The 25,994-nt window shown below is 34.8% G+C and overlaps 1 pseudogene; it reads right to left on the bottom strand.

The window, feature by feature from the left end:
• Positions 1-16,487: 16,487 nt before the first annotated feature.
• Positions 16,488-23,529, bottom strand: LOC116550628 (annotated as a pseudogene).
• Between the last annotated feature and the right edge of the window lie 2,465 nt (positions 23,530-25,994).

Genomic DNA, 25,994 nt, shown 5'->3' with positions numbered 1-25,994 from the left:
CAAACTGTTGTAACAGCTATATGTTGATCTGAACCAGCCAAAGCTCTTATCTTGTCTGGTTGCAAAAACAAATGTTGTGGTCAGTTAAACTTACTTTGACATTCTTTAGATGGAATCTATTTCATATATTGCAATTTGTTTGCTTAAGCATATACATGGCAATATGATGGGGGTGGGTTTTTCTCATGCTGTTCTTGTGATACTGAATGAGTGTCACGAGATCTGATGGTTTTATAAAGGGCAGTTCCCCTGTACATGATCTCTTGCCTGCCACCATATAAAGTGTGCTTTTGCTCCCCCTTCACTTTCCACCATTTCACCCAGAAATCCCATTTCCGGGTATCTACTCAGAGGAAAAGAAGTCATTATATAAAAAAGACACTTGCGCATGCATGTTTATAGCATATAATTTACAAGGGCAAAAATATGGGACCTGCATAAATGTCCATCAACCAATGAATGGATAAGCAAATGTGGTATATATATACCTTGAATACTACTCAGCCATAAAAAGAAACAAAATAATGGCATTCACAGCAACCTGGATGGAGTCAGAGAGCATTATTTTACACGAAGTAACTCAGGAATGGAAAACTAAACATCATATGTTCTCACTAATAAGTAGAATCTTAGCCATGAGGATGCAAAGGTATAAGGATGATGTGATGGACTCTGGGGACTTTGGGGGAAGGGAGGGAATGGGGTGAAGGATAAAAAATCACACACTTGGTTCAATATAAACTGCTTGGGTGATGGATGGGTGCACTAAAATCTCAAAAGTCACCACTAAAAATTTATCAATTATACCAAACACCACCTGTTCCCCCTCAAGTAGAAATAGTAATAATAATAATAAATAAAAATTAAAAAACAGCTCTTTTTCAAACATATATACCTACACAAGAAAATAATGCATAATTCATAGGATTGTATTGCTTAAATATTTTATCAAATATTTATTTTTAGTGTAGAATGGCATATCAAACATATTATTCCATGATTTACCAGTAATATATGATTATAAAATGATCAAGCATAATTTACTGTTAAATAGACAAAACCTTTTGCTCAGTGCTCACTTATCTATCACCAACTCATTAACCAAAAATGTCAGCATTTGCTGTAAACAAATCCAAACATGGGCAAAGGACTCTCAAATGCATTCATATCTATTACTCTTTTACTGATGTCCTTCAGAAAAAAAAAAGACAAAAAACTTTTTAAGGTAAATACCATGAGAATTTGATGTTTGATATATTTATTAACATGTCTACTGAATAAATTCTTCATTTTGTCACATTTGACTTGGAAATGTAGTGTTTTTATAATCTCACAACACTATTTTTTTTTCTTTCTTTTTTTTTTTTTTTGAGATGGAGTTCTGCTCTTGCTGCCCAGGCTGGAGTGCAGTGGCCCGATCTCTACTCACTGCAACCTCCGCCTCCTGGGCTCAAGCAATTCTCCTGCCTCAGCCTCCTGAGTAGCTGGGATTACAGGTGCACACCATCATGCCCAGCTAATATTTTGTATTTTTAGCAGAGACGGGGGTTCATCATGTTGGCCAGGTTGGTCTCGAAATTTTTTATTTCTTTATTGAGTAAGATCATCTATTTCTATATCTATGAATTATTTCTGGCATTGAAGAGGCTATTTAGAAAAAAATATGTTTTTGGACGAATTTTCTACTTTGCAATTTGCAGTCATCATAGCCACTACTGGATCTGAGATAACATTTCGCTTTCACAGGTGAGGTCAGTTAAGTTCCAGTCATTGAGAGACTAATATCAGAGGTAAGGCTTTCCAGGTGATCTCTCCCTCACCTAACTACACCTGTGGTACTAGACCTGTCCTCTTAGGAGAGATTTTCCTTTACTTAGCTAAACTTGAAGGAATTTCAACAACTATTTCTGACATTAGCGATTATTTATTCAAGCAACTCTAAATTTGAACGCTACTGTAAATTATAAACAGTGAAAGAGTAGCGGCATTTGTTATTCCTAACAATGCATGTTTACTGCAGTAGCAGAGAAACTTTCGATAAACACTTGAGGGAAGATAAATTACAGGGCATAGCTAGGAAAACATTCTGAATAATAGTGCATTTCATTTATAGAAAAACATTAGTGGAGTCTTTCTTATTATAAATGTACTTCGCATTTGAAATGCGGTTTTTAATTTCTAAAAATTCTGCATTTTTACAATTCTATTTCTATTATAAGCAAAAATGTGTAAGAACGTCACATATTACTTCCGAGTAGCTGCACTGTTATGATTTTCTGTGTTTTAGGGCAAAGATCCTTCCTGTAATGACTACTGTGTGAGTATGTAATTACACATGTACTTCTACTAATGTGTAGAGATAACATGTTATATTTATACAAGAATAAAATGTAGCCATATGGTTTATATTCTGGACTTGCATGTTATGATATCGTTTGCGGCCCTACCCTGAACTTTCACAGAGAATAATCACACGCATGAGATAGATGCATGGGCATTGTGGTTTAAAAACTCTTTGTGGAAAAAACCTGAGATAAACTAATAAAGCAGAAATCTCCTCCTTTCAAAGTTGTGAATATTATGTCTTGGAAAGAAAACAAACCTAGGATTAGACAGATGGAATTGCAGTATTACCGATGACAAATTAGTCAACCTCCCTGACCCTAAGCTTCTTCATTCTAAAAGAGAAATCAAATTGTTGAACTTTTATATACATCTTTTAGAAAATGCTAGGAAAATAGTAGACATGTAATAACTGTTTGTGAGGTTTTTCTTTTTCTTCCAATCACACTGCCATATCTAAAATGTCACTTTATGTCATTATGCTTTTCCACAGAAGGTTAATTAAAATCAAAGTAAAGGTTATAGGCAATATCATGAAACATCTTACATTCCTTCTTTAAAAACTTGATAAGAAGCCAGTATTTATTAGAAGATTCAAATATTTACCAATGAGTATTTTAGCTAAATTTAAATTCTGTATGTAAGAAAATTAAGAGATTATGATGCCTTTAGTGAACTGATAATGAAATGTAGATAGTATGTAAGAAAATTAAGAGATTATGATGCCTTTAGTGAACTGATAATGAAATGTAGTTAATGACCCAGCACTCTCTGTGATATTTACCCAAATGAGTTGAAAACTTATGTCAACACAAAAACCTACATGTGGAAGTTTACAGTAGCTTTATTCATAATTCCCCAAACTTGGAAGCAACCAAGATGTCCTTCAGTAGAAGAATGGATAAATACACTGATGCACATTCAGACGGTTAAATGTTATTCATCAATAAAGACACTATCAAGCCACAAAAAGACATAGAGGAAGAAAACTTAAATGCACATTGCTAAATCTGAAAAGACTACATAACATCCAATCTGAAAAGGCTACAGACTGTATAATTCCAACTCTATGACGTTCTGGCAAAGACACCACTATGGAGACAATAAAAGGAATAGTGGTTGCCACGGACTTAAGCGGGAAAAGGGATGAATAGGTGGAGCACAGAGGATTTTTAAAGACATGAAACTACTCTGCATAATACTCTAATGCTGAGCACATGCCACTATACATTTGTCCAAACCGATAGAATACACAACTCCAAAAGTGATCCTTAATGAAGGCTGTGGACTTTGAGTGATGATGTGTCTATGCAGGTTTATCAGTTGTGACAATGTACCACTCGGGTGGGGGATGTTAATAATGAGGCAGGCTGTGCCTGTATGGTGGCAGGAGTTACGTAGGGAATATCTGTACCTTCCTCTCATCTTTCCAATGAGCCAAAAACTGCTCTAAAAATAATGTCTATTAAAAATGCAGGTGATGAACATTAATTTAAAAATTTATTATTTTTACAGGGAGAATATATTCAGTTATTTGTTGTGTAAATAAAATTAACATATTTTTAAAAGTATGATGAAGACCTATATTTTAGCTGAAAATACATAGAAGTGATAGTCATTACATTAAATGCCTAAGAGAAAATATGTATTATGTCATGCAAAGAGTCAAGAGAATACACACCCATTCATTGATATATGTCTTATAGCCATATGGTTCAGTATCAAATTGAGCTTCTGGAGTAAAAAATGTATGAACAGAGATGTAGCAACAAGCACATAGATCTTTCGAGTCACAACCTCCCATATATAATAAACGTGTAAGGGAGCACTCCAGATAAGCATGTAACATTGCAGGTAATAAGAAAAAAATAACAGACTGAAGGAGAATACTGTTAATTATTAAGTGACAACTATCAATGTATGCTTCCTGGGTGATACACTTAATGTCATCTTCATAATAATATCAACTTTTAAGGGTAAATATTCTTGTCATTTTATTGATAAGAGAATGGAGGCTCCAAGACATTAAATAATTTTCTTGAGATCACATCATCAACATTATACATGTGAATATGTTTCAGGAATTGTATTTTACAGACAGAATAAAACTACCTCAGTGTCAAAATACTTTTCTTTTTTTGTCATATGGCCTTCAACAGTTATGCTGCAGCAAGGTACAATACACATTTATCTCCTAAATAAATAGCCTATAAGATATTTTTGCATTCCTGTCTTTTAAACTGTTCAAATATTTGAAATTGACCATTCTATAAACAAGCTCTTCCTCATTACTTTTAAAATGAAAGTTACTTTTCTTCTCCGAGATTTGTTTTTTTCCTTTGTGAAATGAGGAGATTAATACTAATTACTTTGTAAGGTTGTTGTGAGAATGGGGCAGCTGATATTTAATGCCCCCTCCATACACACAACCAAATCTGAATATGAAACATTAAAAAAAAAAAACTGCACTGGAGAAACAACTTATTGTAATTTCATGAATTTCCTAAGAAAAAAGAATAATGCTAGTTTGCAGGTCAGGTTACGCTGGTGTAATTGTGATACTTATCATGCTCCTGCCTTTCACTGGAGCATGGTTTCTATTTTCTATACTTACCAAATCTGAAGGAACTCCTGTTTAAACACAGTTTTACCTTGTCTTTCTGCTGCTGCCAATTTCAACTTTTGCTGAAAGCACTCACAAGTACTATTTTTGTCTTACTTGTTAAGTGCTAAAATCTTCATACTATCTCCTTTCAGAAATAACATTTTCACTTTTGTCCTTTACTGTTTTTATTATTTTAAAAATTGTCCTCTTTATTGATTCCTCTCTTCCACATTAGGCAACTTTCCCCGGTTTTCAGTGAAGTGTGATTACGGCTGCCTTGTGTGTGGCAGCTACATTAACTAATGCCATTGCCATCTTCATAATGAGTTGAGGTGGGTACTGTTACTACTCACCCCTGTGCAGATGAGGAACCTGAGGCCAGGTGGGGAAATGCCTAATCCAAAATCACAGAGCTAGCAAAATCTGAGTGTGATTGGAATCTTGGAAGGCTAGCTTCAAATACTGTGTGTTTAGCTGTTACAGAAAACTCTTACCATACTTACTTATACTATCTTATTTATACTCTTTTGTGAACAATTTTATAAAGGAATTCGAGGATACATTTTTAATAATACATGAGAAAGTTTATAGAAACCCCCCTCCATACACACAGCCAAAACTGAATATGCAACATTAAAAAAAAAAAAACTACACTGAAGAAACAACTTATTTGTAGTTTCATGAATTTCTTAAGAAAAAATAATAATGCCAGTTTGCAAGTCAGATTATGCTGTTATAAAATGTGTCACTCATGAAGGTTAAATTACTAAAATAAAATTAAATCTGTGTTTTCTTAATTATACACATACATGTAGTCCAAAGGAAATACCATTGTAATTTTTCTTGCAAAATTTTTAAAACTTTTTACACAGTATATTATTAGAAAGATATGAAAGATTTACAGGGAAGAGCACCCCCATCATTGTTTGGCTAACAGTTTTATTTATTTAACCATGTATAGAATTAAATTCCAATCATTAATTTAGACTCATAATCAAAGTTCTTGAAAGACCTAGTACATTATTTCTTAAGAGATTCCTAGGCTTGTTGTGAACCCATACAAGTTGGTTCATTGAAAATCTTCACTTGAGTGTCAGTCTTTTTCTAATACATTTCTTTATGCAAAAAGGTTTATTTCAATTCCGGTGTACATACTAAACAAATATCCATGTAGAAGAAACTATTTAAACAGCATGAATTTTATGTGGGTAAAGAGTTCATATTTTGGCAATTTCTTAGAAAATCTAGGAAATGTATATTCATAAAATCAAGAGAAGAGTGAGAAAAACAGGCAGCCTGTAGCTTAAAATGAAAATACTTTTAACAAAATAAATTAGTAAAAGACAAAATTCAGAATGAATAATTTGTTAATTGTTTGACTTTCATTGAAGAAATATGTCACATTCAGGGCATATAATTGATTTTAAACTATACTAAATTATATTTTAGTTTTTTATGTTTTAGGAGTCAAGCTGGGCGTGGTGGCTCACACCTGTAATCCCAGCACTTTGGGAGGCCAAGGAGGGCAAATCACAAGGTCAGGAGTTCCAGACCAGCCTGGCCTGGTGAAACACCATCTCTACTTAAAATACAGAAGTTAGCCAAGCATAGTGGTGCACAACTGTAGTCCCAGCTACTCAGGAGGCTGAGGTAGGAGAATCGCTCGAACCCGGGAGGTGGAGGTTGCAGTGAGCCAAGATCACGCCACTGCACTCCAGCCTGGGTGACAGAGTGAGACTCTGTCTCAAAAAAAAAAAGAAAAAACAAAAGGAAGTCAAAGTCAGAGATAACAGGCCTACATCTTGAATGTCAAATTAATTTAGTTTTGTTTGTTTGTTTGTTTGTTTGTTTCATTTACGTTGTTTTAAAGTTATTAAGAAATCAGCTAGCCAGCAGCAGCAGTACAGTTTAATATCCACATGTAGCCCCGTTACCTGGATCTTTGCTAATTTCTTTCAATGACACAAGCATATTTTAAGCACAGTGTTGGTTATCATAATTTTACTTGAAAAAATATACAACTAGTTAGCATATAAAAGATCTGCTTTTATGGCAGTTTATAACTGTAGATAGCAAAAACAAGTCATTCAGAAAAACAGTAATTCAAACTGATTCTAAAATGTTCACAAAGCCTTTATTCCATTAAATACTTATATTTACTATACAATACAGACAGTCCCCAGCTTATAATATTGGCTTAGAATTTTTCAACTTCACAATGATGCAAAAGTGATAGGCACTCATTAGATTCTATATAATCATTCTGTTTGTCACTTTCAGTAAAGTATTCAATATGAGCTATTGCATACTTAATTATAAAATAGGCTTACTGTATTGTTAGATGATTTTGCCCAATAATAAGCTAATAATGTGGATGTTCTAGGTATGTTTGAGGTAGACTGGTCTAGATAAGCTATATATTTGGTAGGTTAGATTTATTAAATGCATTTTGACTTACTATATTTTTAATTTAAGATGAATTTATTGGACATAATCCTAATAGAAGTAAATAAGCATCTGTATTACTTACAAATACTGTAATATATTTAATGTATTAAAAATATATTCAGGTAGAATATTTTCAACATTAAATAGTCAATTCATTTTACTGTAAATGTATTGATAGTAAATGATCCTTTATAGACAATAAACAACAGTGTCAGGTCAATGATATCAGAAATATTTTGTTTGAAGGCTGGAATGATTTTGTTTTTCACATTATATCACAGGATATAATGTCTTTAGCACAATCAGTGCTAGCCATTTGGAATCATAATGACCTCTTCTAAAAGGCTTAAAATATTGTTTTTATTTCTGCAAATTTTAGAAACATATAATTGCACATGGAACTAGATTTTGGCCATTATTCCATTCTGCTACATTGTTTTACTAAGATGAAAATTGAAATAGAATAAAAATTTTTATTTTTTTAATCTCATTTCAATGTTACAGAAGAATGTGAGTATTGCCGGGATCCATGTATATTTGAAATAAGGCCTTAAATATAGAAGTGCAATTTGAAACCATGTGAAGGTAGTTAAATCTGTTGTGTTCCTGAACTAAAATTTACATCATTTCAATTGGGAATTGACTTAGAATACAGATATTTATTTTTTTCATTATAGGTTTTTGGCAAAAAAATACAACAAATCCAAAACATTTACAAAAGACAATTCGAAGTCTTTAATAAAAATTTGGAAGGATATGTTACTTTTTATGAAATACTTACATATTTTCATTTACACAGTGTCTCTCTGAAAGACCAATGAGGAATGACTGGGAATTAGAAATGGAAAACAAATCAACCCCATACAAAGAATGTGGCTGAATTTTCACTGAAGCAAATGAAAGCAGTTCTCTCATTCATTCCTTGATGTCTAGTCATTGGCCAAACAGGCTAATGCATAAATGGATCTCAGAGAAGGCAAATCCAAAGTGCCTAAAGGAAATTCTTTTTAATAAATTTAAAATCTAATATGTATCAGACTGTTTAATGTAATAAAGTTCAGAATGTTATATTTGATCATCACAAAGCTTTAGTTCTTAAATTTTCATAGGGAAAGCAAACCAATGATTCAGCAGTTTCATTTGTTTGACTCATTTTGAATTTCCCAGGAAGCAACCAAAGCAAATGTCTATGTAGTAGAAATATATTTTAGTTCAACTAAGAACTTGCCTCTCATTACCAGAGCATAATTGTTGCACATATATGGGTATACTTGTAATAGTAATGTATTTCCATTTCCATTTTAGTCTGTTCTTTTTAAAATCAGTTTTTGACATAATTTCAAAATTAGAATTAGAAATTCCAAACTTTCTCTTTTTACATTTTTCTTTTTAGACAGTGTCTCACTCTGTTGCCTAGGCTATAGAGGTGGGGTTTTGTCATGTTGCCCAGGCTGGTTTTGAATGCCCTGGGCTCAAGAGATCCACCCACATTGACCTCCCAAAGTGCTGGAATTACAGGTGTAAATACCTCAAATTTTCTATTGCAACAAAAACATTCTGAGAGCTAAAAAGTAAACTGAATCAATTTGCGGCTGGATCAGTGTTATTTAAACATCACTTGACCTACTAATGAAGGAGCCTAAATCACACACTTTCAGGAGTCAAGAGAAACTGTCAAAACTGGCATCAGCATATTGAATCTATGAATAATACCAAACCCATAAATTCAATGTTTACTTTTACAAGTTGGTAAGATTTTTTGGATCAAATTGGGGGAAAAAATCCAAAATCCATGCTAATTTTGTAGTGCATAGTCCTCTAACATAATTTCCTCTTATAAAAGCGACTGATAGTTTTTACTTTTTTGCTATAAATCGTGCAAATGTGAAATGTACTTGAATTGAAAAATATTCGCTTTCCCTTACGGTTGCCAACCTGTCTCTGTATCCCATCACAAACTTCATCAAGAATGTCTATGTTCATTTTTTCAGTTTCCTCATCACTGGATAATTCTTCAACTTCTTTGGATTCTACCTTTATCATTTCATCAGAACAACTAATTTTATGCAATCTCTCAAAAATGTACAGTATCTTTGACTTTGCCCCTGTCTTAAAATAAACCCTAGTTTCAGTTGTCAAAGATACATATCAACTATAGGTCCAGGCTAGAGGTGAATATTAGAAGTGTGATTGGATTGGCTATCCCTGAATAGGTAAGAATGAAGCTGTGATTATATATTAAATTATCCAGAAAGTAAGTATGGACTGCTAAGGAGGAAAACTTAGGATGAAATATCAACATTCAATGCCTGAAGAAAACAGGGAATAAAAAGAAAAATCAGCAGATGTGTGGGATTTTAGAAGAAATAAGTTGCTTTGAAAAATGTAATGGTAAACATTTTTCAAAGCTGATGAAATGTCAAGAAAGATTAAATCTTAAATACATACATTGGGAAGACATTTGGGGGACTAGTAGAGGGAGACAACAGATTAAAGTGAGTTGAAGAATAATTAAAAAAATTGACTAAAATATACATTCTGAATTATTTTGTACTGCATAAAATATAACTCAACTGATATTCATAGCTTTTCTCAATGTGACCTCATTCTATATGTAGCTTCATTTTCTGTTGTTAAATTGACTTTCAAAATGTGACCCATAATGAAAGTACTTATCCTCTTATTTCATATTCTTTCATTCTCTCATTTCACCATTCTATTAAATGTTCCAAAAATATTCATTGAGCTCCAATTATGTGTTAGTACCATCTAGGAACTGAAAACTCAGCAATGAGCAAACAATGATGGAATGAGTCTCTGTCATACATACTACATTTATTTAGTCAAATTGTAGCAGTCAGAATAGTTTAGCCTAGTTTGCTGGGGAAACAACCATCCATGTAATCTCAGGGGCTTACAATAATAAATCAACACTTAGTTAATATTCAAACTGCATGTAGGCTGAAGTCAGCTGAAATCCTCATCCATATTATTTTTATTCCAGAACCCAGACAGGAAACAGAAAAAAATATGCATAAAAATTTTGTTATTACCTCTTAAAGTTTCTTCTCAAATACAGTATACATCATGGTCTGTAATTTTTTTTCTTTCTAGGTGTTTTTCGCTTTTTAATGTAGTATTAGACTGACCTTATGTAATGTATTGCATAGTCCCTCTTCCTCTTTTTTTTTTCTGAAAAAAAAAGTGTGTAAAACTTTGATTTTATTTATTTAGTTTTAGACAGAATTTACCAGTAAAACTATTTCAATCTGGAACTGTCTTTATGATGACAAATTTAATTGCCTTAATGGAGATTAGGATTACTCAGATTTTCTTTCTTAATTTTGATAAATTGTATTTTTTAAGAAAGTTGTCTATTTGTTTTATTTTGTCATATTTGTTGGTATATAGTTCTTAATAACATGCTGTACTATTCTTTAATGTTTATAGTATTTAATGTCTTTGATTACATGGCTATCATTAGAAGGTATTAATCCACTTTTCCAACCATGCTGTCATGTGAATAAAACTTCCCCCTATGAATTTCTTCATCATTCATTCTTTCAGTATGTTCACTCAATACCCTGTAAATGCCAGAAAACAGAGGCCGAGACAGCTTAGATGTACTCTTTGCCTTCACAGAGCCAATGGTCTAGTGTATAATGTGGTTATTGAGTAAGAATTTGGAAATATGTTTGGTATAATTATATGAAGACCATATGCTTCAAGAAAATCTTCATGATTCTAAAGGGTAAATAGAATTAGTTAAACAAAGAGAAGCAGAAAGCACTGTCTAGTAAAAGAGAAAGCTAGGAAAAATTTCAGAAGCAAGAAATGATGAAATATAGTCCAAGACATTAAATGAAATAAAAATAAAAAAATTTAGTATTGCCAGCTATAGACTGCAAAATGGGGAGATAGCCATAAGAATACTGAATAAGTATGTATGGTCAAAGGATAGAGTGCTTGTAAGTTGTAATGAGATGCAACATTTTTCTAAATGGAATGGGGAATTATTAAATTCTGTTTAGCATAAGGAAGTAACTATCAGATTTGCATTATTCAAATGTTACTAAGGCCTAAACATATAGAAAGTAGTCACAAGAAAGTAGATTGGAAGCAAGGAGGGTGAGTTAAGATATTGTTCCAATGGTCTACACAAAAGATCATGGTGCCTTGACCAAAAGGTAACAGTGCAATTTTAGAAAAGGAGATGGATAAATCTACCAGAATTGACTCAACCTTATGATTGACTGAAATTCTCAAGTAAGGGAGACAAAGAGTGACACATAGACTTCTGGTGTAGGTAATTAGGTAGATGTGGTTGACAAATAATTAGATGAGAAACATACAAGGGGAAATGTTCTCCCAGGGACAGGGTTATTTTTGAACAAGATGAATTTGAAGGGGCTCTAAGCTACCTAGCAGGAAAACTGTGTAATATAACCAACTTGCCTGAACTCTGTGAGTTTTAAATAGGTAACTTCATATTGGTACCTATATGCAACACTTAGCTTTACAGATGCTAGCTAAAAGAAAGTGGGTGTAAACTGGGTTGGAGCTTTTCTAGAGTTTTTGGAAGTGAAGAATTCAGAGAGATTGAATATTATCCAAGCTTTTAAAGATTGGACCATGAAATATAAGTTTGATACGTTGAAAAATAAAGAGAAAGGAATGTGGGTAAAGAAAAAGTAGAGAGATCCAATGAGATATAAATTCAAGGCAAGTTGAGAATGAGTTCTAGTGGAAGAAGATTAACAGAGTAACTGAAAAAGAGGACATTGTAGTTAAAAATGGGATGTGTTTGTTTGGAACTTCTAACATTATCCTGGGTGGGTGTTGAAATTTTGAATGATGAGAGAGGAAAAGACAAAGGTGTAAAGGAAGGAAAGCAGACGTGTGAGTCTTGAGTGAGGCTCTTAGAAGTTCCTGCAATGCCTTTGTAATTGGACTCATGTGTCAACTGTTCTATGAGACTTCAGGTCCCTTAATGTCCAGGTCTGTAACTTACTCTCCCCTCAACCAACAGACAAACCCACTAGCATGCTATCATGTATAAAACAAGGACTGCATAACTAAATATTGTGTCAATAAAATCAATAAATGAATGTGGTGATTTGTCTGAAATTCATATTATAAAATTACTCAATAACAACCATAAGGCAAATCGTCCCAAAATAATATCATTCCTAGGATTTTATAGAATGTCATTGATTATCTTACAGCCAGAGAAATTCCAAATCTTTTTGGTTGCTTGCTGTCTGCTTGAATTACCTACTAAATCCCACTGATAAAGTCCTCATAGAGAAGTAATTTTACAGTAGTGTGATTACCAGGCATTAAAGTATTAAGAAAAAAAAAAAGATTTCCTATAGCAATAGCTTCATATACAAAATTTTAGAAATAAGCAGTAGAAAGCATTAGCACAGGCCTAGGACAACTTTAGGCATGAAATAAAACCTTACATTTTTATTTTTACTTTCATAGTAAGTAACAAAAGGACACCCCTTCTCCTTGGGAATCCGCTTCAAAGGGTGAACAACACTGTCTTTACTTAACCAACAGCCTTTCCAAAAAACAACCTTGAGAGTATCATGCAAACTGACTTTTTAATCGTTTTGGGCAACATGTTTACATTTTAAACTTTGGAGTTTGCATTTTTCTTTTTTCTTTCTTTTTTTTTTTTCAGAGCTCAATTTGTCAACTGGTTGGAATTTGTAATTTATGGCTCTGCAGCAGTCCAAAGTTCCTTATCCTTAAGTGATCCCATTCCCATGGAAGTTTATGTTACAGTGATAAAAAAATCTTAAAAGTCAAGATAATATTTTTGAATCATTATATGATGTTTCTAAATATGTTCTTCTATGTTGCTATCCCTGTAATTTTTGAAAGGTCTTTGGTATTACAAAATGAGGAAAAAAAAAAAAAGAAATCTTAATCAATGAAATGTCAAGTCATTAAAATAGCTCCCATAATACTTCCTTTCTGAGCATTTTATTTTCAGCTTCACATCTGTATTTTTCCTCTTAAATTAATTTCTCTAATCTTTATTGATTCCCTACCACATGCCAGATGCTTCACACAACATTAAGAATTAAAAAAGAAATATCAGTAACAGTCTCTAACTTGTGTTTATGGTCAGTTGTAGTGAAAACAAACATCAAAGCAGATAATAGGAGGTTTAGGATTTCCTAAACTTGGTTGTGACTATCAGCCAAAGGTCTGGTGAAATTGAAGATAAAATAACATATAAATGAATACATTATTCAGCTGTTGTTTTATTTGAGTAAGCTAGAATACTTTACTTTTGTTCAATGCAGAATTTTCTAATGTTGCATTTATTTGTTAACACAAAGAGTTACTCTATGCAATTTTGTAGTCCATGATTTCTTTTTTAAACCTTTCAGGATTAAATCAAAATTTGGCTTCAGAGTTTACAATGGTAACTTAAAAGCACAGAAGCCAAATATTTACCAGAACTGTAAAACTGTAAAACTATTCACATTATTTCTAGCTTGAAAGTGCTAGAAATACATCAAAATTGGCCTTTATTAACTGAGAAGTTAATTTTATATGATTAGCATATTTATTTGCAAGTCAATGTGAATTGTTTATAGGGAAATGTTTGCTTAATTTAGATGAACTATTTTTCTTGTGTTTCTAAGATTTTGTGGAAACAGAAAATCTCATATCCTGTTTCTCATTGGTATAAGTGTGCCCCATGGAACATTGACTCGTTCACACTTCACATCAGGGATGTGTAATTTCGCCCCTCTGGATAGCCAGAAGAACTAGGTATCCTGTGGGTCCAGCGGAACCATGGGAATGTAAGCTAGTCTTTCCTTGTCAGCCAGTGCATTGCATGAGGGTGCCAAACATCTATTGGTGGTAGGGCAGGAGGAGTAGTCTGGACCTGGGAAGTCCCTGAGTTATTGTTATGCCTGTCCCTTAGGAAATAAGCAAGGGCCAAGATTGGGGACAGGATGAATACGTAATCTGGTAGGACTAGGAGGATTTTATATGATGCATAAACTAGGCCTGAAACATTAGCATTTTATTGTTTTTTAAAAATCTTGATCTTCTTCACATTGAATTGGTAGTTTTATTCTTCAGCTACTTGCACTGAGACTATGAACTTGTTCAAACTTTACCTTCTGTCTCACAATACTAGCTATATTGATCATGGTGGCAACTGCTGAAAATATAACCCCCTAGATGTCAGTGGAGAGTAAAATTTATTCTTGCTCCACCAAGTTCAGTGCAGATATAGTCAGACTTCAGTGGTGCTCTTCCCAGTGGTGATCCAAAGGTCCAAGCACCTCTTATGCAGTATCTTCCACTGCTGCTAAGTATTTCAGGGTCCCCTGGAGTCTTGAAGCCTTCTACAAATACCTTGCATTTGGACATCAAACAAGAGAAGAAGGATCTTTAATGAAATAACTTACTTTTTTTCCACTAACATCTCATCAGCCAAAACTAATCATTCTCCCCACTCTTCCAACATGCTCTTTCAAAGAGAAATGGGAATGAGACTGCAGCCAACTCAAGAAAAGATACTGGCAAAAAAGACATTTTGTATTCCTGTTTCATTGCTACGATATGATGGATTTTGTCTAGATTAAGGAAAAGGGGATGCTGTAGATCTATCAGGTTATACTGTGCTTGGAGATATGTAATAATCTTTGCAAGGTTTAACCTTCTTCATTATTAAGGGAATTGGATTTTCCGATCATTGTAAACTGATATTTCGTGATGTTTAATATCATCCCATAAAAATAATAAGAGGAACAATAGCTGTAATAAATTTATCAAATGCCTCATCTTAGCTCATTCTTCAAAAGGCATCTCAGTCTAGTTGGACTTCTGTGAAAGTAATAAAAGTGGTAAATATCCAACTAACATTTTGTAAGCTGAGAAAAATTTTCTTCAAAAGTAAAATATGGGTCATTGCGTGGTAAAAGAAAATACTCATACCAGCAGAGTACTTAATATAGTAGTTTTATATGGAAAACATGATGTCTTTACTAGGTATAGTTAGTGCTTAGCCCATAAAGTTATGAATACATGTCTGCTTCTGGCTATCTATAAATATCTGCATTTGCTTATATGACCTGAATATTAATGGCAAACTTTCCTATAGAATGAAAATGATTAATGAGACTCCTAAGCTGGAGACCTAAATATTGGAGGCCAATTTTGTAATGTTCACTTAGCTCTGAACATATTTCCAATTACTATATTTCCAAAAGGGGACTTACCAATTGCTAATTATATCAATATTCATATAATACAATGACAAATACTCACATTTTGTGGCAGATTGCATCTTTCAACTGCCACCTCCAACCCCATCCATTGCAGCAGAGTAGACTTCTGTGACCACGTCAACCAATAGAATAAGGCTAAAATGACACCATCACATATCCAAGGTCTGATTATAAAAATGTTAGGCTATATTCACTTTGTTCTCTTAGGATGTTTGCTGTCGGTCACTATGCTGGAAAGAAGTCCAAATCTTCCTCTCCAAATACACCCCCTCTAGATGTCAGTGGAGAGTAAATTTATCCTTACTCTATCAAGTTCAATGCAGATATTCAGCCTTCAGAGGTGCTGTTCTCAATCATGAGCCAGGGGTCCAGTTTCTTTAAATAAACTTCTGAGTAAAAATACTTATAAATAAACTAACATGTTTTCCCCATTTTTAAATTGGGGTTTTAGAAAGACTATTACTGGGTTGAAAACTATTATGAAGGCATGAATTAGACAAGAAGAGGCCACCTTAGGAGTTCTAATCCACAGCCCAGCTGAGGTTTCAGCCAACAACCTGCATCAACAATCACATATGTGAGGAAAGATGCCTTCTGATGATTCAAGCTTCCAGCCAGGAGACTTCTCAAGTAAAACTCAAGGTGGAGTTGAAGCAAGCCATGCTGAACTTCAGAATCCATGACAGTAATTTACCAGAATCCAATACTAGTAAAATAGTATATTTTTAACAGTAGATTTCAGATAATTTGTTATCTAGCCGTGGTAATTGAAACATTCTTTATTCAAACATAACTAGACCCCAACTTTCCATTAAACATTTGCATTATTTTTCCCCTAGCTTTAACAGTATTGACATAGATACTTCACGTTCAATTGTTCCACTTGATTTGACTTCTACCAACTATACAGCACAGAAAAATTCTTTAAAAATTATAAACATGTATTATGCATTCAGTCTTCAGTCTGACTTTGTTTTTCTTTCTGAATATTTTTGACTTAACTGCTATTACGTGTTTGATTATACAACACACTAAATTATGTAAGAGTAAATTTATTATTGATAATTTCTAAACTAATAGATTTAGTTCAGGGTCATAGCACTAGTAGTCCCAATTCATAGCAGGATAGGGCTTATACATGGTAATGGTCAATAAATATGGCACGAATAACTGCATGAAGACACTTTTGATCTGTTTTGAAAATTAGTTGGAATACTGCAAAAATATAACTAATATTTGCTGTTATTGCTAAATGTAAATTTGAGATTTAGCTTATTTGTGCTTTTATAGTCTTATTCATTTGACCATTTAAATATTTGACTATGAAATTGAATAAATTTACATTAACTTCCCATTCTGTATTATAAAAACTATAACTATTCACTTACTGAAAACGTTTTTGTCATTTCAGTAATGGTGATGGTGATAACAATAGCAGCAAGTGTTTCTTGGACACTTACTTGTGCCAGAAATTGTCCTAAGCTCTTCTTGGACGACTGAATTACTTTACACATATTGGGATATAATTTAATCATAGACAAATTCATTCCTTTTGGTTGTACAGTTCTATTCATTCTGATAAATGAGTATAGTCAAGAAATCATCATTACATTTAAGACATAGAACATTTCCATTACCTAAAAAAATTCCCTTATGATCTTTGTGGTCAGTTCTTCCTCCTGTATTCAGCCCTTAACAAACAATGGTCTATTTTCTGTCCATATTGTTTTGCCTTTTCCAAAATGTCATATGAGTGGAATCATACTGTATGTACTACCATTTGCTTCTAGTTTATTTCAATTAGCGTAATTGTGAACCATTTCACAAACATTTGTGAATCATTAATGTTGTTGCATGTTGTTTTTTATTCCGTTGTATAGATGTACCAAAATTTGTATATGTCTTTTCCTTATTGATGGACATTTGGGTTTAATTTGGGTAATTATGAGCAAGATTGGTATATAAGCATGGGTGTATAGGCATTTATACAAACGTATGCTTTCAATTCTCTTTCGTATCTACCTAGGAGTGGGGTATGGATGTATAACTTTATGAGAAACCATCAAAATATTTTCAAAAGTAGCTGTGTCATTTTCAAAAATAGCTGTGTCATTTCGCTTTACCACTAGCATTGTATGAGAGTTCCAATTGATCTCCATGCTCACCACAACTTGATACTGTCAGTTTTGTTTTAAAGCCATTCTAGCAGATGTTTGCTACCTCATTGTGGTCTGAATTGGTATTTCCCTTAATAAAAAATGATGTATAGTATCATTTCATATGTTAATGTGCATCCACATAGTCTTTGAATAAAGTTTTATATTTTGCACATTTTTAATTTTTAAATTATTTTTGAATTTTGAAATTTTAAAATATATTTTTAGTATCATTCTTTCTTTACACACACACACACACACACACACACACACACACACAAATATATATATTTTGAAATATTTTCTCCCAGTCTGTGACTTGTTCTTTGATGTTTTTAGCTGTGTTTTTCAAGGAGCAAATTAAAAAAAAATTTTTTTATTTTGTTGGATGCCAACATATTTAATTTTCCTTTTATGATTCATATTAGTGGATGTTGAGTCTAAGCTTAACCTAAGGTTGTATAGAATGCCTCCTGGGCTGTTTTTTCTTTGTAGGCATTTCCTTGGAGATGTTTTATAATATCTGCCTGTGGTGCAGAGTGTGATTCACATTTATTTTTGCATAAGATGTACAATTTTTGCCACATCTTCTGGAAAAACGTTGAATTACTTCATCTACATAATTCTAAATTTTATAGTCCTAATATATGAGTTTAATTAAATAACCCAGAGGTACACATTGTGCACCTTGAATATATACTTTTTTTTTTTTGAGACAGGGTCTTTGTCTTTCGCCAGGCTGGAGTACAGCGGTGTTATCTCGGCTCGCTGCAGCTACCACTTCCTGGGGTTCATGTGATTCTCCTGCTTCAGCCTCCCAAGTAGCTGGGACTACAAGCACACACCCAGCTAATTTTTGTGTTTTTAGTAGAGCTGGGGTTTCACTATGTTGGTCAGGGTGATCTCTATCTCCTGACCTCATGATCCGCCCACCTCGGCCTCCCGAAGTGCTGGGATTACAGGCATGAGTCACCGTGCCTGTCCAAATATATACAATTTTTTTAATGTGTCAATTCTACCTTAATGTAGCTGGAAAAAAAAAGCCCATTCCTTTACTCCATCAGCTGGCAGCCTCTGGCACTTTGGGGAATACAGTATGTGATAAGACTAAAAGATTTCTTGGTTGTATTCTCCTTCATCTTAATTCGTGTAAAACAATTACTTTCATCTGAAGAGATTGTAGGCAGAATCCTGTGTGATTGTTCAAATATATAGTAAACTTTGTGGTAGTGTAACTGGCTTAGGTCTTGAGGTTGGGAAAAGGAAGGCAATACCTAAAATATGTGTCAATTATAATCAAGATTAATCATGTCCCTTTTAGAGCAGAAATCCAAGGGTAGCAACTTGCTACTAAATGTCTCGTAGATTATCTTAAGGTGCCACACTAGAGACTCACAGTTGATCTCAGTTGCTAAGAGATTGGGCATTTTACTAGAGAAATAGCCAGATCAACCTTATTGAGTGGGATTCAGTGCTGTCAGGCCCTACATGGCTCCATCTCTACTATTATGGCTACTATGTGCTTGAGTTTATGCTGCAGCAAAGGGGTGTCTGAGCATAGATGCTGGCCGATGTCAACAAGCTGCTGTTCAATCTACACTGTTAGTGCCTCTTCCTTTTGAATGTTCTTTGGTGGGCATTAAAATGTCATACATAGACCTTCATATTTTGTTAAAATTCCTATATGTTCCTCTGCATGTCCCAGTCCTGCCGATCTTTTTCCTTCGATCAAACCATTAGCTTCTGTAAATGTGTCTGTATATACTCTTACCGTGGACTTTCTATCTCCATGCAATGTGGATGACAAGTTGTATCACCCTATGATCTGCCCAATAGGTAAATTTATAATCACCAGTCTTTTTGGACCATCTATGAGTGGGACTGTTGTACAACAATAACTGATTTTCAGTTTGAACCCACTTACCAAGGAGAGGCCCTTGGAAAACTCAGCCATTTTCCTCCTCTGTCACATGGCCATAAGAAATTACCCCTACACCAAAAGGAAGAATGAATGGTGGTGGGCAACCTGGTGTGTAGATTAATCTCACCATCTGAAATTCTTTGCACCTGATTCCATATATATTGTTTTCTTCTTAAAATGCATTTCTGCTAGGCCTTGACCTTGGAGCTTGTGAAAATGACATAAATACAGTGCACAATTGGCAGTTCTGGTCAGATGGCCTCTTGATGGGCGATGTTCATCTGGTCGGTCTCTATCAGAGCCCTTTAGCATGCTGGGAGATGCTTTCTGAATGCAGATACAGACAGTATGACTTAGATACAGAATCTGAGGGTTCTCTCTTGTTCTGAGACAAGAGCTTGTCACAAATGTAAAGGAAGAAAAATAACTTTTCTTCAACTCTGATAAATTCTTAGTTGAAATGGACCACTGTAACAAAAAGCAGATTAACAAGAGGAAAACAAACAGAAATTTATTAACATGTATATTTCATATGGATGCGTAAGATACCCAGGGAATGAATAGTTTTCAAAAAGGTGGCTTTGAATTTCTATTCGCATATTTAGCATCTTAAAAAAACAGTAGATTTTTAGATAGGTAATAAGACAAAGGAAAAGGACTTTGAGACTCTAGAAGCAGCAACTTCTGGGAAGGCAAATAAACAGTGGAAAAGCTAATTATCACATCTCATTCCTTTTGGTTCATATCTCCATGTACAGCAGAGACAGTGAAATCCCAAGCATGCATCTTCTCAGTAAGTCAGTCCACCTTCCTTCGGGCACTGATGAAGATGATTGCTTGAGTGATGTTCAGGGTTTCATACAAGTAGCACAGTGTGTCCAGCTTCCACTCCTCTCATTCCACGTTAATATGGAATTGGTGGAAACGCTCCAGGGTCAACTCTTCCTTCTTGACAAGAATCCAAATGGGGGCACTCATGAGCTTCTTGGTTACCTCAAGTACATCAGAAGGCACTGCAGCTGACAGCAAAACTACCTGGGTGTTGCTGTTAAACTTTTGAAATATGTCATAGATCTGGTCCTTGAATCCATGGCATAACATTTTATCATTTTCATCCAGTACAAACATTTCGATGTATTTGGGAGGCAGGTATCTCCAGTTAACTGTATCAAACATGTGTCCAGGGGAACCCATGATGACATAAGAGCTTCCATCTGCAGTTTCTGCACCGCAGTACACACATTGGTGCCCCCAATACAGGCCTAATAGGAGGTACCCATGTAGCCTCCTAGTGTCTTGACCACCTTCTGTATCTGGTTAGCCAATTCTCTAGTGGGTGCTAGGACCAAGGCCTGGGTGGTCTGCTGCAGAACTGATATGGCAAATGTGACCATTTTTCCAGTTCTAGATTGGGCTTCAGTGATCACATCATAACCCTTGATACAAGGTAGAATGGCCTGCTGCTGGATGGCAGAGGGCTTCTCAAAACCATAGGCATAGATGTCATGGAGGAGAAGCTCCTAGAGGTTCATGTCATCAAAGCTGTCAACAATCTCATTCCAGTTGCTTCTAATGATGCTTTTGGGCTCCATCCCATCAGGGCCATTGTCTCAGGATTGGGAATCCTGACTGACACCTGTAATCCCAGTACTTTGGGAGGCCTAGGCAGGTGGATCACTTGAGGTCAGGAGCTCAAGATCAGCCTGGCTATCATGCTAAAAACCCCTCTCTACTAAAAATAAAAAAATTAGCTGGGTGTGGTAGCACAGGCCTGTAATCCCAGCTACTCAGGAGGCTGACGCAGGAGAAGGGCTTGAACATTTAAACCCGGGAGGCAGAGGTAGCAGTGAGCCAAGATTGTGCCACCACACCCAGCCTGAGGGTGACAGAGTGAGATTCTGTCTCAAAAAAAAAAAAAAAAAAAAAAAAAAAAAGGAAAGAAAGAAACCAACTAATTATTAAAGGATTCTTCTGGTACCATCTATAGGCCAATAAGGGTCTAAAGTGGTCTTTAGTGAACTTTACCTTTGTCCTCTCTGGTAGGTGAGTGACATTATATCTTTTGTCTTTGTGAATCTATGCTCTACTTTTATGCAAGTAGAAAAGGGCAGAAATCTTTCTTGCAACTACTTCTTCATTGCCTTTAGCTCAACAATCCCTCCTGTTTCGGAGAATTGTGGCATACTCCAATCTCCTAAAGCACTACAGATACCTGAAATGCATGAGTCTATAGGTTTTATGGCTCAGGTGGCATGGCTGCTTTGATTATAACCTGAACCTGATATGGATCCATTTCCTTCTCCAGGCCCCATTTAAAGCTGGGAGACTCGCTTGTTACTCAGGAAATGGGCTGAAATTATTTTCTTAAATGTGAAATATGTTGCCTCCAGAGACCAGAGAGGCCTACCAGTCATGTGCAGGAATCAGGGTTCTTCGAGATTGAATAGAAGACTTTTTCCAGGATTCCTCTAGATTTTATAGAAGACAAATTGGTGGCATGGATTACATTGAGAAAAACCATACCTACATCATTTAAGTTTTTTAAGAGTCTTTCTTTAAGATTTACACTAATATCTGTTGTTCTCCCTAAGATGTAATAGTGCTTTTTATTCACTGTCTCGGTGAGGCAGAAATCGTTAAGCAGTTTCAAAGGCTTCCACTTGAGTGTCCTCACTGGGCTAGGCCTTGCCTTACAGGAGAAGTAACATTTGAGGATGCCAAAGGCCAATATGATCATATCAATTAAACATTCTTGGACCTAAAGCAATAACCATCAAGGGGATCCATTTATCCATTGAATCTACTGTGACTCACAAATAGGCCAGTACTTTATCATTTCTCCTGAAATAGGAGAGTCTGATGAAATGTCAGGCCCCTAGAATCAAGGTCAAAGTCCTCTATATCAGCGATTAGCAAAGTTTTTCTTAAAATGTGCCAAATAGCAAATATATTAGGATTTGAAGGATATACAGTTTTTGCATCTCAAGTATTCAAATATACTGTTGCAGTGTGACAGCAGCCATAGATAATGTGTAAGCAAAGGGATATGGCTGTGCTCCCAGTGCAGAGGCCTTAGGTGGCCTTCAACTGGGAAGAGTGTAGCATTTCTGCAGGCCAAGAGTGTTCAGAATAACCCAGGGACTCACAATTTTCAAGACATTGGCCCTCATATCCCCACATCCACTTGTAAGGTCTTACTCCTCTTGAATAAGGACACTGACATGACTTCACAGACTTGCTGATTTTGAGAATTCAACATTTCTTTCATTTTTATTTTATTTTATTTTTGAGAAAGAGTCTCACTCCGTTGTCCAGGCTGGAGTGCAGTGGCATGATATCAGGTCACTGCAACCTCTGCCTCCTGGGTTCAAGCAATTCTTGTGCCTCAGCCTCCTGAGTAACTAAAATGACAGGCACACAGCACTGCATCTGGCTACAACCTTCCTGTTAGCTCTGCTGTTTTTATTATTAAATTGTTAACGTGATCCTCAACTGTTTCTGCCTTATGGCTATAGGAGATGAGGATGGGTTTATGTGCTGCTAAAATGCCCTCTAACTTTCGCATCAGCTACAAATTAATGAATTAATCACATTCAGCTTTTGTTTTCTTTTCTAAAATATTGAATGCCCAGCAAAAGTCAATCCATTTTATAAGCCTTATAGTTATTACCTTCCATGAACTCTGAAATCATGCTTCGCTCATTCATCCACTTCCTTCCATCAATGAAAGTTTAACAGTTGCACTAGTACTTCCTACCGGAAGCTATCCATGCTCCACCTGTTAGCCATCTGGCCAATTATACAGATGCAAATTTCTCTTTATAGTCTATTTTTTAAATCTACTCTTGGCATCTAAGTTTGTCTTCCTGTGTTCTAGAAAACATATGCAAAAATAGAGATTTGCATGTACTTGGTATATAAGGGAGCATTCTCCAGAACAACACCTGGAAGGAAGTGGAAGGAGTAAGATTAGTCAGAGTTGAACTGTGTGTGATGCTTCTGCAACAGAAGCCTTAGCCAGTCTATGGGGAATTCTGAACCTTGCAATGACCCTTCAGATATGTCCTTAACTGAGAAAAGAGAGCGGGTCTTTACACTTCTGAATTGAGCAATCAATGAATATGTGGTTTCTCCAGCATTAGTGGAAGCAAGGTGACTTTTCTTGGCTGAGGACGATAAGGTTGCCTGCTACTAGGTTTCTTATTCTCTGGCATGCTAGTATAAACTTTTGCAGATAGCATTGGCATTGGTAAGGTTTTAAAAGAATGAGCAGAATTAGATGAGACCTCTTCAGGTGTCAACTTGAAACTGGGCAAGCATCACATCTGCTGCATTCTATAGGACAGAGCAAGTCACAAGGCCAATGCATGTTTGAGAACTGGATTAAGACTCCACCACATTCTTGCAGGTGTGAGAGGTTGCATTATGAAAACTTACATTCAAAGGGTATGTGTACCAAACAAGAAATAATTGGAGACACTTTTACAATTAATCCACTACATATAGGGCTAAGATTTCAACTAATTATCATTTCTTTCTTCCTATACATTTTATAGCTTATTCAAGCTCTAAAATTTAAGATTTTAAAATAGAACCCCTTACTAATATTTGGGGCTTCATATTTTTTCCCCTTCTTTTCAAAACCAAACCAAAACATTCAAGGCTGTTCAAAGAAAAATGTAATACATCTTTGCAAGATTTAATAGTCTAGTCAATAATACAAAACCCACCTTTCATTTTCCTTGGTAAATGTATTTTACTTGATTGCCAGCCACCAAAATAAACACTGGCACAACTGCAGGATTTTCAATTCTTTCAAATAGGAACTGGAAGTAGCAGAAATAGAATTGAGGGAATGCAAGGTCAGCACGTGATGTGTGCTTATAAAGCTGCTCTGACTACTGTCCCCACTGATTTATACTTGTCACAAACTGAGGGCTCAGTTGTGGTGCCAACTTTCTTTCATTATTATCTTTATTTTAAAGTGATTTGTATGGCAGATGAAAAAATGCATTGCAGGAAGTCAAAAATTCTAAGTAATCTTAGTGTAATTTTGGAAACTAATATGAAGAATGGAGTAAGAAAAAATTTGGCATTTGACTTCTAAGTATGGGAGATAAGATAATCTAAACAAAAAATATACCTAATATGCTTACCAAATAAGATGTGTGGCAGGAATATATAAATTACTACATTTTCCTTATGTGCAAATATCATTAGGTAGAATATATGTACAAGATCAACAATGGCCACAAGGCTGGGCTAGGTGTGATGATTATTATTTGTCTGTATTCTCTATTTGTGTCTTATTCTTCAGTTTACTTAATAAGGCTAGAATTTTTAAATTGTTGCTAATAACAGCCCAATTTTTTGAAGCTGAAATCTCTCAGCTTTATAGTCTCTAGGCTTGTTTCTGTAAACGGCAGCTGTTTCACATTCTTGGAATTTCAATTTATGAAGGTCAATGTTAAGAACGAATTCAGACTGTCCTAAATTATTCAATCTATCCTAGAATGGGAGAGATCTGAAAAAAAAGTTGACAGATTAATTGCCTAGACTTTGTTGTAGAAATCAGTCTACAAAAGTCCTATTGCTGACATGATAGCTTCATTATTATTTTTTATGGGGTTTTTATTCATTTATGTAGAGGAGGAAGATGACGTTTAAGGACAGTAGCTGTCTCCATTTGCTCTTTGTTGGAGCTGGGTATTTCTTATCAGTGTGAGGTTGATTGTGGAGACATGTTTGAGGGAGAAAGCACAGGATAATAAGCTCTGGACTGCCTTATCTTTCAGTAGGATCATGCATTACAGAATATGTTGAATCATTTCCACATCTTTAAGGGTGATCATTTGAGTGGCGATTCTAAGCATTGACTTCAGGTCAATTGACTCTAGAGGTAAAAATATATTTTATATAGCAATATATGTAGTGGTTCAGATAAATTATTAAATGATGATGGACACAGAGTTCTATAGTTCTGAGTTTACCATAAAATACTCAAATAGGAAAAGCCTTCCCATTATCTGTGATGTTACTCAGGCCCCTACCTAATGAGACGAGTACTATTTTTTGTTGTGTAGAAAATTTGTTATTCATCATTATTTTCATCTTTCTTATCTACTTTGCTATACACAACAAACCACTGAGATAGCTAAAGCGCATTTCCTCATCTTTTATAGATGAAAAAAGTGGAGGTATGGACTTTCAAAATATTCTCCATACCTGACATTCTTAAATTGGTAAGATTCTAT

This window comes from Sapajus apella, unplaced genomic scaffold, assembly GCF_009761245.1.
Source record: "Sapajus apella isolate SASKATOON/1434 unplaced genomic scaffold, GSC_monkey_1.0 scaffold8, whole genome shotgun sequence".
Lineage (NCBI taxonomy): Eukaryota > Metazoa > Chordata > Mammalia > Primates > Cebidae > Sapajus > Sapajus apella.
This window is presented reverse-complemented; position numbering and strand designations above follow the sequence as displayed.